The sequence below is a fragment of the Candoia aspera genome, chromosome 4 (assembly GCF_035149785.1).
Source record: "Candoia aspera isolate rCanAsp1 chromosome 4, rCanAsp1.hap2, whole genome shotgun sequence".
Classification (NCBI taxonomy): domain Eukaryota; kingdom Metazoa; phylum Chordata; class Lepidosauria; order Squamata; family Boidae; genus Candoia; species Candoia aspera.
The window spans coordinates 34452498-34469242 of record NC_086156.1 but is presented as its reverse complement, the minus strand read 5'-3'; the positions used below and the strand labels follow the sequence as shown (position 1 = coordinate 34469242).

Below are 16745 nucleotides of genomic sequence, written 5' to 3'. Positions count from 1 at the left end.
TCCTCATATTCAAAGACAAAAAGGTGTTTTCGAGCCTGTGAGATGTTCTTGTAGGACCTCTGGGAAGCTGCTTAAAGCAGCTGTATCTTTTCCTGGGAATGTGCAGGGGCTCTCAACAGCTGCAGTGCAGTCCTCAGAAAAGAGAGATGCTGCAGACAGACAGGTGTCCATATCTGCATGTTCTAAAGCTTTTTTGTTTTAACCTGAAGTGCTGTATAGCCCTCTTCAGTATGTATTTCAACTGGTGTTGATGTTATAACTGTACTCCCATTTGCCCAAATTTCTCATACTACCAATGATCTAAACTGTTTCCAGACCATTTGGGTAAATGTGGTGGTGCCACATGCTGTTTTCAAAGGTTTGTTTATGTCACCAGATGTTCTAAAATTGATTTAGGGGCACATTCTTGTTTTAATTCATAGTCTGTTCTCTCGCCCACTTTTTTTTTTAATTTGACATTGGAAAATGAAAAGAATCAGGTACCATGCCCTGTTGCCCACTTTTGCAGTTTTCATTTAGTTCAGATATGGGTTTCATTGCTTAATTATGAAAATAAAGTGAATCAATTGAAATCTTGTAAAAAAAAGTTGTTCTACACTGATAGGATAAGAGTCAAATCAGTCATTTGTCACATGAAGTTATGTTATGTGGCTCTTAGTGTCTATCAACACAAGGGACTAAGAGGCTTTCTATTCTGATTAGTTACTGGAGAAAATAAGCAGAACTTAACTCTGGAGGAGCTCTGTGTAGTAAGGACATGGGGTGTTACTGTTTGACTAAAACTGAGAGTGGGTAGGGTGTGTAGGTTGCATTAAACACGTACCCAGTTATTGCCGTAGAATTTTGGCACTACAGAAAACTGACCAAGGACATTCTATAGTTATTTTTATTGGTGGGGGGGAGATATTGTAATTTTTTGAAATTCTTTGTTGTCATTAATCATGGAAGGAAGACCCTAGTTTGTGCATTTTTTCCTGTGTGCATCTGCTTTTCTAGGGAGCATTAAAGCAGTAGAGCAAAGAGACTCATATTAATTGTGAGGTACAAATGTAATAAATAAATAAATCACCAATCTTGCACCCTGACTGTAAGCCATGTTGTGAGGAATGATGGTCCAAAACTTTTAGAGGCCTGCAGACTGGGAAAACATGGAGTGTAGAGTTTCTTATGGTTTTAAAATGTTATGCTACATTTTCTTTTTCATAACTATAGTTTTCATTTCTTTCCAGCCAGGCTGATTCTGCAAACTAGAGGCCAGCTAGTGGAGGCTGTGGAGGGGCTACAGAGATCTATGTGAAATGGAAGACTAGAAAGCTGTGTTTTATATACACACATTTTCCCTTTCGTTTTTGCTATTTGCTTTGACACTCTTTGTTGTGGTATCCTGTCATTTGGGGTTGTATTTATTATTCACTTGGTAAATGGGGATATCCTGATTATATGCAGTTTAAATTTAATGGAAGAGAGATCAACAGTAAATTTTTGATGATCAGCCTAATTAATTACAATATGTGCAACGCAGAAGATCTTTGTAAGATTTGATGCTTCTATTTGGCACAAGTGATACACAGCAATGGACCTTTCCTGTAAACATTCCTATGATCTGCTTTTGCTTATCTGAAAAGTTTCTGATCTTTTACTTCATTTGCATTTTAATGCTTAAACAGTTAAATTATGTAAAAAAGGAAAAGATGTGACACTGTGATAGCATATCAAAATATAATATATACCTGTTTTTAATATATTTGGAGAAGGTATACATTACACTTTGTAGCATCAGTTCATACATACAGTATTCTTAGATGTGTATTTTTTCCTAGCAGAAGGAGTATAGGTGGTTTGTCCAAAAACTTTTATGAACATTAACTTTGTTTGATTAATGGCTACTTTCACATAGCTCTCTTGTTGGTTTTTGGCTTCAATTTCTTCACAGCTTTCTTCTTAAGCTTAACATATGGAATGATCAAAAATCATAGAATAGGGGAATTATATTAAGCTGCTAAGTAATTAAATGTATTTGATAAGTCCAGTGTAAAATCACCAAAAATGCTAAACAAAGTCTCCCTTTGGAGTTTATACTGATCGTTCCAAAAACCCTCATATTTGTCTTCCCATCTGGAGCGAAAGCCGTGTTGAGCCACGAACCATTGTACCGTTCCGAACTCCCTTTGTTTGTTTATAATAACAAATTGTGACATAGGCAAATCTATTTGACATTGGGATGATCTGTATTCTCTTTCCATATTTTGGCTCTGTCCTGTGATCACCTCCATCTGTATACTCATGCACTGCAGCCATTCTGCAGGCGTCATACTGCTAATCTCTTTTCCAGATTGAAAAAAGTAGCATTTTGATGAGCTCCTGAGATGCCAGGCAGCCAAATACTAGCCTGAAATATCTCTCTGAAGTACTATTGTACTGTTTAATCTGCACCTCTCAAAAGAGCAGGACCAATAGGGGTTCAGTGTTAGGGTCTCTATTTTGGGGGGACAGAGGTCATAAACGCCAGAAGAATATGTACTGAGATTGCAACTCGGTGTGGTTTGATTATATTCCCTCTTTCTAAATTAATGGTGGCCAAAGACCAAAACTAAACAGAACTCCTAAAATTAATATAGCAATGCAAAATGCTAGTATGTTGAAAAATTAAAATTGTTTTAAAAGGATTCACCTGTTTCTGCTCTGTCCTCTGCAATAGCTATCTTTTACTGTGCATGTAGCGAGCATGTAGCTGTCACATGGTAAAGTTGTTAATTTTCTGTATATAATTCCCTAAATCATGTTTTTTAAAAATAATCCCTATGCATAGAAAGCTAGCATGTTAAGGAGAAGGCTAATTGGCCATGAGTTGGAAATAGATCAGAAGGACTTAAGTGAATCTAATGTGGATTGTGATTTTATATGCACTTACAAGGAAATAAATCTTGTCTGCTTTTGAAGAAACCCATTGAAGACTGCACCGTTAAGTCTGTATCTAATTCCGTCTATGCTAACCCACTGTAGGAAAGCATTCAAGAAATCTCCCTCCTTGCTTTCTGAAGTGGTATAATCCAAGAGCAATTTTAGCATGTGATTAATGTTTCCTGGTATGCATCAAGGCATAAAAGCCTCTTTCAGTTGCAATGTTTATCTCTTATTTTGTTTCTGCTTTTTACAAAGTCCATTGAAGACCATTGGATAGACTATTACTTAAAGGAAGTTCATTGGTGAATGAAGAATTCTTTAGAAGGATTAAGCATTCCTCAAGTTTATGGATATGACCTGACATCCCTGAGAAGCAACGCTCGTTAACAAACCAGGAATTACATCACTGTTCAAAATGCTGTTAGTGCTAGAAATAATGCTAATCTAAAAAAAGGCTTTTTGCATTTCCAATGTTTGCCAGTAGATGGCAGTAGACTTTCACAGCACATACTGGTGGGGAGCCCATCCCCCAGCCACATTTGTTGTGTTCAGATGAATTTTTTGCAACTTAAAATATTTGGAGAATTTCCTTCCCTTTTTCATGTAAATCCAGGAGAGGGAGTCCTTAGCCAACTGATGAATGACAAACCCTTCAAATAATTTTTTCCTATTGATTGGATGATATAGGCAGCAGTGATTTTATTGTTCTCTTAACCTTTTTTTCATGCACTACACAGATGATGTTAGCAAGCACTCCCATTCACAATGCAGATATTTCAAAGCTACTATACTCCTACCTTTTAACTAGACATGGCATAGTCTAAACCAGCAAAAAGAAAAGGTTGAGCTTATTTGTTTATGAAGTCTTGACAAATGCTATAACCTTTTTTGGGGGGGCTGGGAAAATTCCCCATTAATGTGAATCTGACACAATTTGGCAATATATGCTAATTGGTTTGTTCTCATTATTTACTTATATTTTCCTGTGTTCCTTTGCAAAATAGTTATTTTGTAAGTCATATTTTATGTAGCATCTTGCTTATTTGCTCTGTATTGGATTTGTACTATACTGCCATTAGATCTTACAATAATGTTCCATGCTGCAAATTTTTAAGGTTCAAATAAAGTTTAATTGTTTGCAAACTGTTATGATGCTAATAACTCAATAGCCTGCTGTGTTACTAATGAAATTACTTTGTTATGATTAATTTGGAAAATAGTGTGTTGATTGTAGTAATTAAACACAACAAGGTGAAGTAAATGATTCTAATGCCATCTGGCCTCCAAAATGAATGAAGAAATGAAATGGAGCTGTCATCTGAATTCAGAGACATCAGGGTGATACAGATGCTCTCTGGTGCAGTGATGCCAGGATGTACCCATGCTAGCTTGTACAGTGATTTCATATACATCTGCATACAGTTACTCATTTGGTTGTGTGGCTTCATGCCCCAGTTCCTCTGTCTTCCGTAGCAGCCTTCCATGGCCCTGAAGCTCTCATGGAGTGAGAAGCACATCTGGAAGAGGCAACAGGTTGGCGAATGATGCTTCATAGCATCTGCGTTTCCAGTTGCTAAGAATAGGCATAGGAGATGTGTTTTCAGGCTGAAGATGAATGGCTGCGTGGATCCACTCCAGTGCTGTGTTTTATAGTGCAAGAAAATGAGCCTAGAGATATACATTTGTTGGCAGGTATCTTATTTATTAATATTGGGAATTGAAATATTCTTGTATTTGGCTACTTTCAGTGCAACCTCAGGAGGCTATTTGTAATGACAGACCAGTGGAATAAAAGCAATATGGTATCATGCTTGTATGTATGCTCAGGCAGAAAGCCCAAGGAGATCAAAGAGACTGATTTCAGTCATAAGAAAGTTTAGAACTGCAGACAAAAGATTATTTTTGGGGAGGCGACTGGTCCTGGGATAAGGGAAAGCAGAATAGCTCAGTACAATTCAGTGCCCAGGAGTTCTTAGCCCACTGCCTGTCCATTCTTCAGAGGGAGTGAGCCTCATCAGACAAGTTGGGATAATTTAAACTGGCACACGGTAGCTCTAGTGGATGGTAACCTTCTGTTTATAAGCTTGGGAGGGAATTAATTCCCATTGAATTTGAGTGGAATTTAGCTCCACAGTTAAAATGCATAGGATCAAATGGTTTCTGAGACAGATTCAAAACAGTTTTGTGAAGACGACAAGTGGGCTGGTCAACCAGCAGCTATGTTGGAAGCCTTTCACCTTTTTCAAAAGAGGCCGGCACTTCTCAGTCTCTTTCATTTTTCTTTTTCCCCTTTTTTTGGGGGGCGGGGCGGGTGGGACAGTGAAAGCTCCATGGTCACAAGGTCAAGGTTAGCAACCACAACACAGGATACTCACCCTGTTCCTGTATGCCCCAGAAGGGTGAAAATGCAAAAGGCCACAGAGAAGGAGTACCTAAAGAAGTTGTAAAGAAGGAGTTTGTTGGCTGGTTGGAATTAGTTTAGGAGTAAACTCTTTGGGACTAAGACTCCCTCAGTTATTGGCAGCTTCAATTAGTGCACTTAGAGTTCACCCAACACTCTATTCTCCCTCCACCCACATTCTGTTAAGCATATTGTTTGAACAAGGCCCCTGTGTCATTAGTAAAGTCGCTATAGTAGTGAGTCACTCACAGACCTTTGCAGTGGCACTTAATCCCAGAAAAAACTCTTCCTATAATCCAGGAAACACCTATTACAATATTCTTTAAGCATCTTCTGGTGATGCGCTCCTTCACCAACATTTTTTCTTTATGAATGTTAAGGTTAGTTTATTATTTATTTTTTAAATATTTATTAAAAATTAATAAAATAATTTATTAATAATTTATTATGTTTTCTGTTGTCTTCCTTTATCATACCTCCCCACCCACACACACATTTAATGAAAACTAATTTATTGTATTTTAATACATGATCTTTTTCATGTAAATCGCCTCAAGATGGGACTTCGTGGGAGATGGTATGGAAATAAGTAAATGAATGAATAACTTCAATGAGGCAGAGTATTCAACACTGGTTTCAGGGTCAAGTTAAGTATCTTCTGTTCTGTAGAAAGGTATAAAGTATTTCACAGGAGGATATTGCATATTGATAATTCACCTGTTCCATCCTTAAATATTTTTTTCAACTTAGGCAAACAATTGAATTGTCCTCACAGCTCTTTGAAGAATCTAGCTCTTCTGCTGAGCCCCCCATCACTCCACTTGCAGTTGCTGTCTGTCATGAAAATTTGTTCCTCAAAGACAGCACACACACTTATTTTTGAGATAATAAAACTGCTTACCAGGATATCCTGGCTTCATGCTTTTTCCTCTTATCAGGGAAAGGTTTTACAAAAGCAAGCTCTTTTTTTAGAAAACAGGGCAGCGAAGTTTTCAAGAGCTGATTTTAGCTGCCTCACCAATAAGGTCCCTCCCTATTACCTCTAGTGCATTCTCTCCCTCTCCCCCCCCCTTTTTTTTTCCAAACTCAAACCACCATTCTGGATCTGGATCGCAGGGACTCTTGGCAGAAAGCCCTGCACTGATAGGTTGGTTTCCAAGCTTCTGGTTTCTTTCTACCCAGTTGTGGAGCTGATGGACACACTGTACCAGCAGAGGGCACAGACTCTCCTTTGCTATGGAGTAGAAGTCCCCGTAATTACCAGTGAAATCACGGAAGTCTGGTCATCAGGGGCCACAGCCCTGAAGCCCCCCAAATTTAACTCCCTGTCCCCTTTTTCCTGGACAACTTCTGGAGAAACTGCTTCTGGAGTGAAAAAAGTGGGTTTGCGGCATGAAAGTGAAAGGTTGTCTGTGCAAGCACTGAGTCATGTCTGACCCTTTTGGGGGGACGCTGCTTTTGCGACGTTTTCTTGGCAGACTACAGCGGGGTCGTTTGCCATTGCCTTCCCCAGTTGTCACCTTCCCCAGCAAGCTGGGGACTCATTTTACTGACCCGGGAAGGATGGAAGGCTGAGTCAACCTGAGCCGGCTACCCGAGAATCCAGCTTCCGCTGGGATCGAACTTGGGTCGTGGAGCGAGTTTTGGTTGCGATGCTGCCACCTGCCACTCTGTGCCACATGAGGCTCTCTAGGTTTAATGCATAGTGAGAATTAAAGGAGGTGTATGCATGTGCATACATTAGCCAGACAACTAATGAAAAGTCTCTGATGTAGGAAATGGAGGGTGAGAAAAATTTGCAGACTATCTTGATGCAAGGCAGAGTACTGCAGGGCTCTGAGGGGATTTTGGGGGGAAGGGCTGCTATTGGGAGTATTGGCAATGTATTGCAACAATAGAGTATCACCAATGGCCATTTAATAATAGCAGGCAAGAGCTTGTTGGAAAAATGGAAAAAGGAGGCAGCATCTATAGTGCTAAGCCCATAGCTTGCCCCTTGCTGGCTTGTGGCTTCACTAACATTCATATTTTAGGTCCATCAGCCACCTCAACAACTCTCTCTCTGCTGTGATTCCTGTTTGCGAGGTCTGGATTTTTTTTTTCAACCCTGCTGGTAAACAGCAACAGCACCATCTATTAATGGTGCCTTTAGAACTACTGTAGCTTGGTAAAAATCAGTTTATGGTGCATTTAAGTTTCAGCAAAGGTGTTTTCTGGTTCAGATCTAATCCTAGTCATGAATGTACTACTCTTCACAGTCCATAAAAGGGAAGGAAAATATATAAACATATCTTGTAGATCCTTTCTACCTAGTTTTTTTCTGGCAATGGTAGGTATATTCAAGAATATAGCCTTCACATATAGTTGAAACCTAAATTAATTTGACTAATAAGCCAACATGGAACTGGATATGCATAGTTGAATGTGTTCCAGAATTCTCTGTGGCTTGTAAACTGTTTGTAAGTGACATTCCAGATTACTGAAGTGATTCAGAAATAACTACCTAAATTAATCCAGTAATAAAGGATTCCTCAACACAGTCAATTAAGACCATTGTTTAAAAAACATATATTCACTTGCATTATTTTTTATTTATATCCTTTTCCAGTAGCGTACAGTATTTCAAAGCAAATGTCATATCCATGAAAATCAAGTTTAAAATATTCAAAGCATCATTCCTAAATCTTAGAATTGGGGGTGGGGGTAGGTAGTCTGTCTTAAAAAGAGATATCAATACACTTTTAAAGTTTCATATCATGTTTTCACCTATCTCCCATTTTTACAATCCTAGCTTCCCCTTCAAACAAACAAGCAAACAAAAATCAAGAATAAATGGCTATGATGAAAAATGGAGGAATATCCTCAAAAGAGCCATCTTTTATTATGTGGTGTTGATACAGATGGTTTAAACACATCTTGAAGTTACTCCTTTTTTCCTCCTCCTCTCTCCACTCCCCCCCCTCCCAAGTTGTACTGAGCTTTAATTGGTTCCTTAAATTCCATTAACTTCAAGTGCTTTTCCAAATGTGCTACTGGGCCAGAAGGGTAAATGGAGGTGATTCCATTAGAACCTATGATTATACTTTCATTGAATCTAATGCAGTCTAAGTAGGCCTTTTTCAAGGGATGAGTATTGTATGTTTAAAATTTTTCTCCATTTAAGAAGAACAAATTAAAACATGTTAAAGAAGGGATCCATAATGAGTGGAGCACTCCATTCCATGGTATGTCCAACTCTCCCTGAAAATGTGTTCTGGGGAGTTGGGGGGATCCTCTGAGACATGGCAAAAAAGGCTACAGAGAAAATGCCACTACATCTGCTGAAATATTCAGTGATCTGAGATTCTTCTATGAATAAAAATTTGGATCCTGCTGTGAATGGAAAACAGGTCACTGTGAGTGGTTTCACCTATTTTGGCTCAGAAGTCAGACAGTGTTAGCCCTGGCTAGGACTTGGAGGAGAGACCACCAAGGAATTACATGGCTGTAGGTTAGAATAGGAAATAAAAATGCATCCTGAAAGAAGGCAAATCACTCCCATGTTGCTTGCAAGAGCAGTGTGGAGCATGTAGTCACCAGGAGTCAAGCTGGATTCAAGAGCTTCTTCTCTTTTTATGTATGGAAAAATAGAAAAAGCCTAACTGTAGGTGCTTGAAGATAAGGACTGGAGAGAACAATTTCTCTTACTGATTTATCATCACCAGATGGAATCATCTAAAACCACTTTAGAGCAGTGTTTCTCAACCTTGGCAACTTTAAGGTGTGTGGACTTCAACTCCCAGAATTCCCCAGCCAACATTGCTGGCTAGGGAATTCTGGAAGTTGAAGTCCACACACCTTAAAGTTGCCAAGGTTGAGAAACACTGCTTTAGAGAAAGTCATACTATTCAATGTCTGTACTGATAAATAAAACCCAGGACATAACTTTCTTTTCAATTTTTTTTAAAAAGAGTTATTGTTAGTTTTATCATTTTTTTAAAAAGAGGCAGGAATCCAGTCCTGGGTCAGCCTTCCCCAACCTGGTGCCACCAAATAGGCTATATACAATGCTATTACCAACCAGCAAATACGGTGATACTAGCTGGGCATGATGGGACTCAGAGAACACTTGTTGAGAGTGACAAGTTGGGGGAGGCTATAGTCAATAAAGGCTAGACATTGGGAAACCATGAGTTCTAGTCCCGCCTTAGAAATGAAGCCAGCAGGTGACTGGTGGCCTAGGGCTGAGAGGGAGGGCCAGTCCCTCCCTCTCAGCCCTAGGAAGCAGGCCATGGCAAACCACTTCCAAAACCTTGCCAAGAAAACTGCAGGGACTTGTCCAGGGAGTCGCCAGGAGTCAACACTGACTTGAAGGCATGGAGGAGAAGCAGGAGGAGGAGGAGAAAAAAAAAGAGGGAGGGAGGAACCTGGGGGTATTCAGTCTTGAGAAAAGAAGCCTGAGAAAATATCTGAAGGGATGTCCTCTAGAAAGTCAAGATCTGTTTTCTGTGTTCTGAGAGTTCAGGACACAGAATAATTATCTTAAATTACAGGAAAACAGACTCCAAGTGAATCTTCCCAGCAAAAAGCATGTCAACAGTAGGGCCAATTATCAAGAGAGATGAAATGCTCACCTTCACTGGAAACGTGCAGCCAGAGGCTGGACACCGTCTGTTGGGTGCTTCAGCCTGCATGGTTGCACTGAGCAGAGGGCTGAATTGAATGGCCCATTTCCATGTTGTTATTCTATGTTGTGGTCCAGGTTTGCAAGATTCTTAAACGTTCACTGAAAATACCATTCTGTAAAAGGACTTAGCAAAACATGTAGGCTAATACATGTTTCAAGGTATATTTGCAAACAGTGCTGTAATTTGGCATTATGATTCATACACATGATTTCCAGAAGAGTGATAATGTCTTTTTAAAAGGAGTTTGAGCATGTTGCAGAAAGTAGGGAGAGATGAAAACCACAGAATTATTAGCAAAGCATTACAATGACATTCAGCCTTAAATTGTCAGTGTACCTTTAGGGTAGTTCTGGAGAAACATGTAGCCACTTTAATTCAATAAAAGTGCCTAGTCTATATCAGTTACAGCCAATTAAGTTGGTAGTTCTTGTCTTATAACATTCACTTTGTAATTTATATCATGTTTTTACAACAATCTGTTCAAAGTGGCTTACAGTAAAATTTGAAATGCAATCTATATAAATGTTTCAGCAATTAAAATACCAGACTGAAACAGCTTTCCTGTGGAAAAGGTAACATGGAACTCATGTTAAAGGATTCAGGTGTGAATGGTAGAGTATGTAACTTTTGTGGAATGCTTTATTTGATTGGAACAGATATGTGTGCTTAAATTAATCAAATCTGGGTCCAGGGTTTCACTAGCTTATTAACTAGAGTTTGTGTGCTCACTGACAAATGCCACAGAACGACCTTCACTGGAAACTGTGTTGAATTTCTAGAGAGATAAGTGTAAAATTATAACTTATTCAAATTATGGGTAAGAAATCATTTGTGACTGATGATTAAAGAGTGCAATGTACTTTCTGAAAGAAAGGAAGTGAATGACTTTGCTTCTCCTGGTCTCTAATTCCCCCAAGAAAGTTCTCCTTCATAACTGAAATCTCCCCTATCCAGATGGAAACATTGGATAGGCTGCACATGTTTAATTCCCAGATCTAACATTCAGGATTTGAAGAGTTTCGGTTGAATTCTAATCACTTTCCCTTACATGGTTTCTTGGTTGTGCATCAAAGATAAGTAAACATTCCAGATTGGCAAGCTGGAAATTGAGGTACCAATGGAACCATCGTCCATAGATCTAAACAAGCTGCTGAAAGACATGGACACCAGCTGTCTAAGATCAGGATACTGAAGAGTTCAGTGTCAAATAAGCCCTTTTAAAAATGTGTACTGTGTGAGGTTAATCATAATATATATATGTAATGGGGTTAAGAGAGCCAGTTTGGTGTTAAGGCATCAGGCTAGAGTTTGGTATTAAGGCATCAGGCTAGAAACCAGGAAGCAGTGAGTTCTAATCCTGCCTTAGGCATGAAGCCAGCTGGTGACCTTGAGCCAGTCACACCCTCTCAGCCCTCGGAAGCAGGCAATGGCAAACCACTTCTGCAATCTTGCCAAGAAAACTGCAGGAACTTGTTCAGGCGGTTGCCAGGAGTCATCATTGACTAAGGAAAGGAAAGGAAAGGAAAGGAAAGGAAAGGAAAGGAAAGGAAAGGAAAGGAAAGGAAAGGAAAGGAAAGGAAAGGAAAGGAAAGGAAAGGAAAGGAAAGGAAAGGAAAGGAAAGGAAAGGAAAGGAAAGGAAAGGAAAGGAAAGGAAAGGAAAGGAAAGGAAAGGAAAGGGAGTTAAAGCAACACTCCAGATTATAAGAACTGTGCCAGACTTCAATCATTTAAACAGCATTTCTTGATTCCAATGGAGGAAGAAAATCTATGTGCACACTGTGTTCTACACACATGTGTGTTCTACCTACTGGAGTGAATGGGATATATTCAGTTGCATGAGATTTTGGTCCACACCTAATTACTTTCTTCACAGGTGTGTGATTTGGATGAAAGAGACCACTGTCATTCCAGTTCATGGTATACTCTTTCATGGGAATAAAATTATATATTTCTCTTGGAAATTCAGTTTTATTGACCTTCCAAATCCCTGGCAGTACTTGAATGATTCTGTACAGAACAGTATCCTTTCCCAGGCTTTCTCTGTTCTGTCATTAAGGCTAATTTCTTTGACAAAAGTATTGCATCCTAAAAGCCTACGTCGCTGAAATATTACCAGGAGATCTACAAAACACCCCTCTTGGAGCCAGGCAACAATATTTAAGAAATCCAAAACCTTCAGTAGAGTGACCTATATTTAAGTATCTCTGCAGCCTTTACATTTGTCTTGGCATGGTTACTGTATGTATTATGTATTATGTACAGTAGGTATTACGTACTAGATTAATTTACCAATTGGAAATTTAGGCTGTGGAAAAGTGATGTGTAGAAAAGAGGCTGCTATAGATGTATATTAATAGCCCTCGTGATCAAAGCTTTGGCTTGAGAATCCAGGGATAGGGACAGCGTGCCTTTCTGTAACCTGAAGCTTAAAAGTGTGACATCTCAATGGCATGCATAACAGCAACTCTCTATTGATCCTCCATGCTCATTAGCGGTGCCAGACCTGCCCTCTTGCCTTTCGACACAGTTGACAGAGATAGTTGTGAGACCAAGGGAACCTGTGAAATCTGATGACTTCTCACAGCCATCATGGGAGTGATGCATAAAGGAAATACACCCTTTGCCTTCAGATGTCATGTAGGCATGCCTTAAGGAAGAGGAGCAATGCTCAGGGATTCCTTTAGCAACAGCAAGAGCATTAAGGGTCAAGAAAAGTGGTCTCTTCCTTTGGGAACAGACTTTTACTCAGTTCTAGCATGGATGCTTTGTAAGCTGGAAGTTTGGGGTTCAGTCCTTTGCTTTTCTAGCTATGCCTGGCAAAGGCTTTGAGCATCTGACAATATTAAATTAGGTAGATTAATAATCTGACATGGTATAAGAGTGTCATTTGGTGTAAGGCAGCATCTCCTTATTTAGAAAGCCAATTTCCTTCTAAATTGGCTGCCCCAACTGATGCTGATGATAAGAAGGATGTGCATTTTCGTACAGGGGGCATATGCCTGAAATGAAAGAAAAAATAGTAACCACAAAGGAGTTTTCTCATTTCTGACTGAAGGTTTTTTTTCCCCGTTTTTGCACTTTATGTTTTAACTTTCTAAGGTACCATGATGATTCTTTTTTTTTAACCTTCAAAACAGACTTGATTCTTGTCAGCTACATGGACATGTTCATGCATTTTCCGAAGACATTTGCCATCGCCTTCTCCCAAGGGCTAAGAGAGAACGATTGGCCCAAAGTCAACATGTTGGTATCTATATCTAAAGCAAAATGAGAACTTAGATTAGACACTAGACCAAGCTGGTTCTCAAACAAAGCCCCTTACCTGCTGGAAAAATTTACTTATTGGAAGTTTGATTTGAATTTAGTTCAATATATTTATTGCTGCTTTACTAAAAAAAAACACAACCACCATGTCTTTCAATCTGATGGGAAAGAAATTGCTTTCAACTTTTTTCAAAGATGGATATTTTAGACCCGTTTCATGGATAGGGTCTACAATCCTTGAACTTACCTTAATTACAAGGTGGACAATGGGTTTTTGAAAATGTATTTCATTATATAATAATTCTTCTAGGAGTCTTTAGCCTTTTTGATTTCCTACATTTCCACTATGTCTTAAAATAAGACATCATCATCAAGGAATGCTGTCCATGTTTTTCGTTTTTCATTTGTTGTCTTTTCAAATAAGAGAACTTAAACAACCAATGAGGCTGCAAAGTAATAAATAAGTATGCAATAGAGATTGGGGGAGGAGGAAGAGGAAGAAGAAAACAGTATCCATTGCCACCTAGTGAAATCAGAAATATTACCAAAAGAAATTCTCAAGAAAATCTAAAGCACTCTTAGAGTGTGCTAGAAAAACAGAAACCTTTTCAAAGAAGGAAAAACAAAATATTTTGGGAAATTTTAAGTCAGATACTGGGTGGTATTAGAAATTACAATCAACTTATTTTGTTAGTATCCAGTTGATAGGTTTTCAATTCAATTAGCAATAATTGCACCTCAGATAAACCTTATTGCCTATGATACTGCCATTACACAAAGCTAGGTAAAATACCCATTCCATATTTACCTACTTGGGAGCAAATCCCACATACATCTTCCTTCTGAATAGATATATGTAGAATTCTGCTGTTAAGTCAATAATTTTGCACAGATTCCCTTTTAATTAAAAAAAAAATACTGAAATCAGAAAATTCCCAATATCAGATTTTCCACTCCCAGTAGTCTGAGACTAAGCTTATTATATGACCAATCCTTTGTCTTTGCAGATATTATTTTTTAAAAATAATAACTTTCCCCCCACAGAATAGTTCTCAGAGATGTAACTATTTTCTCAATTCATTACACATATCTTTTAGAAGGGGTAATCACTGTCCTTCAGAAAAGACATTTATTGCAAAAGCCATGAATTATATAGCTTGACTGATTTACAGAACTTCTTTCCGTGATCCTTTTTTTTTTTTAATGTACTGACTTTTGCAGCACAAACAAAAATCAGAACCAAATTCTACAGTTTTTCAAGTAATATCTCACAGGGGCTGAAAACTGCAAACTGGGTTGTTACTACCAGATGCACAGATGTCCAAAGTGTTAAGTCCTGACCCCTCCCCCCCCCAAGAAAGTGCTGAAAAGCAACAAATGGCTAACCAGGAAAGTATCTGTAATACAGAGATTCTTCTCATGGTTATTGTCATGCTCTGTCTTATAGTAATAAATTGTATTAAATATTGATTATTTAATGGCAATGAAAACATAAAGAGCAGCATTGCGGTCTGTTCTGTGATCTTAATTTTTAAAGAGTTTTTAAATTTTAAAGATGAAGATGGCACAAGAAATAGTGTGCTACAATATTCCCCACTTGGTATAATTGAGTATGTCTTCATTGCCGGTTTTACCAACCGATTATCTTACGTAAACATTCACAGTTAGGTTTTTCTTCTTGCATATAAATAAAAACTGTGAGTTTGGGGTGTCTTTTGAGAGATGTAAAAAGCTGCAGCTCTTTTGACAAAGTAACTTTGAAAGAACCCTTTAAAAGAAGTTTTAAGCCACCATATAAAGACTTCAGATTAATATTCAGTACATTCAGTAAATGAGCCTATATTCATTTTTCAAATAAATATTCAATAGATGTGTTTCAAATAACTTTTCAGTGGGACAAAAATGGTCTTTTATGATACTAAACCTGGAAAACATATATTTAAAAGGAAGATTTGTAACGTTTGAATATATGAACAAAGGAAGTTTCTTTCTTTGAAGAATGCATAATCCTTCAAATGCACTTGCTTTCTGAGGTGAAACAATACAGTAGCAGAAGAAGCAAATTACATAAACAAGATATTTGGCTGAATAATTAAAGTGAGTGATCAGCATCTGAAAACTAAGGTGTAGCATGGGATGCATTTTTTCCTATATTTCATTTTCTTTCCTCTCAGTGAAAACCTATTTCCCTGATGCAAGAAAACCAGCAGTATAGATCTGGAGGGTTCTGAAATTTGGCTTACATGGAAGAGTCTACAGTTTTGCCCAATAGGCAAATCTTTCTAAATCATCGCTGTGAAACATCACACTTGCTCCTTAGAAAGCTTCATACAAATATGAAGTAACTTTGTCCTGGCTTGATAAAAAGATATGTAGTATATCCCCACCGCTCCCTAACCCTCATTTATTTAATACCTTTGTTTCCACTGGATTTCTTACCACACAAGAGAAAAAGACCATTGGCACTGATGTACTTCTCTTATTTCTCCTTCTACTCCTGTTGTTTACTATTTTTATTTATTCATTTATTTATTTATTTATCCGATTTCTCTAGCCGCCCATCTCCGCAAGTGACTGTTTGCATCCTGCCTTATTGCTCCTTTCAGAGGAAGAGTTACTCGAAGATTTCATATAATCTTATCTTTAGCAGCAGCCTTTTTAAAATAAAGCCTAAAAAGAATACCCCAAATATCCAGTCACTGTAGTCTTTCTAAACCAGGAGCAAGCAAGCAGGCTTTCTTTTATTCTCTTATTACAGGAAGGGCAATAATTGTGTGTTCATTTAGAATGTCGAGAAAGAATAGGGAAAATGTAAATGATTTTCTGTAGAAGAAAGAAAAATTTCAGAATTATGATGTGTTGACCGTAATTGCATTGGAAATCCCACCCCCGCCGTATTTCCTGCATAACTGGAAAATTAACATTAGAAAAGCAAATGATACTGAATTCTAATGAGCGCTTCCCTATATATGCACACGGTGAAGATAATTCATTTGCACGCTGAAAGCATCCCAAACTCCCCCTAAAGTCCCCGTGACTTCCACTTTAGGGTGTTCATCATCTGCTCGACACTGGTCCTATTTGTGTGCTGAGCTGCATCTAAGACGGGTGGGTGAGGGGACGGGACGGGACGGAAGCCCTTTCTCGGTCTGAATCACATTGATCTAATGGCAGTCGAACGTCATTGCAGTAGTTTTTATGTGGATTAGCTTTAACAAAAAAGGTAAATCTTCAGTATAATTAACAGGGCCACAAGTTGAATCAGAGGAAGGAAAATAATATGCAATATGGCAGTTTAAAGATTAAAAAAAAAAGAGAAGAAAATAGCTTTGGTAAATATGTCGATCTTAAATCACTCCCAGGCTGACAAGCAGACCGTCAGCTGATGGACAAAGATCTCCCTTCGGTCTGCTACTTTGCCGATGCCCCCTGCTCAGCCTTGAAGGCATGTGAGTCTAAAGCCAAGTGGTGCCTCCTTTAGCAGAAAATAAATAAATAAAGGAAAAGT

General features: G+C 38.4%; 1 protein-coding gene across 2 annotated transcripts in view; it reads left to right on the top strand.

The window, feature by feature from the left end:
• Positions 1-4047, top strand: part of SKAP2 (src kinase associated phosphoprotein 2) — a 118885-nt gene extending 114838 nt beyond the window's left edge. The window contains exon 13 of one of the 2 annotated variants that reach the window (XM_063303795.1): positions 1234-4047. The gene's annotated coding sequence lies outside the window, so the exon portion shown is untranslated. Of the gene's footprint in view, positions 1-1229 lie in introns of both variants that reach the window. The other variant, XM_063303794.1, reaches the window with a different exon arrangement.
• Positions 4048-16745: the final 12698 nt, after the last annotated feature.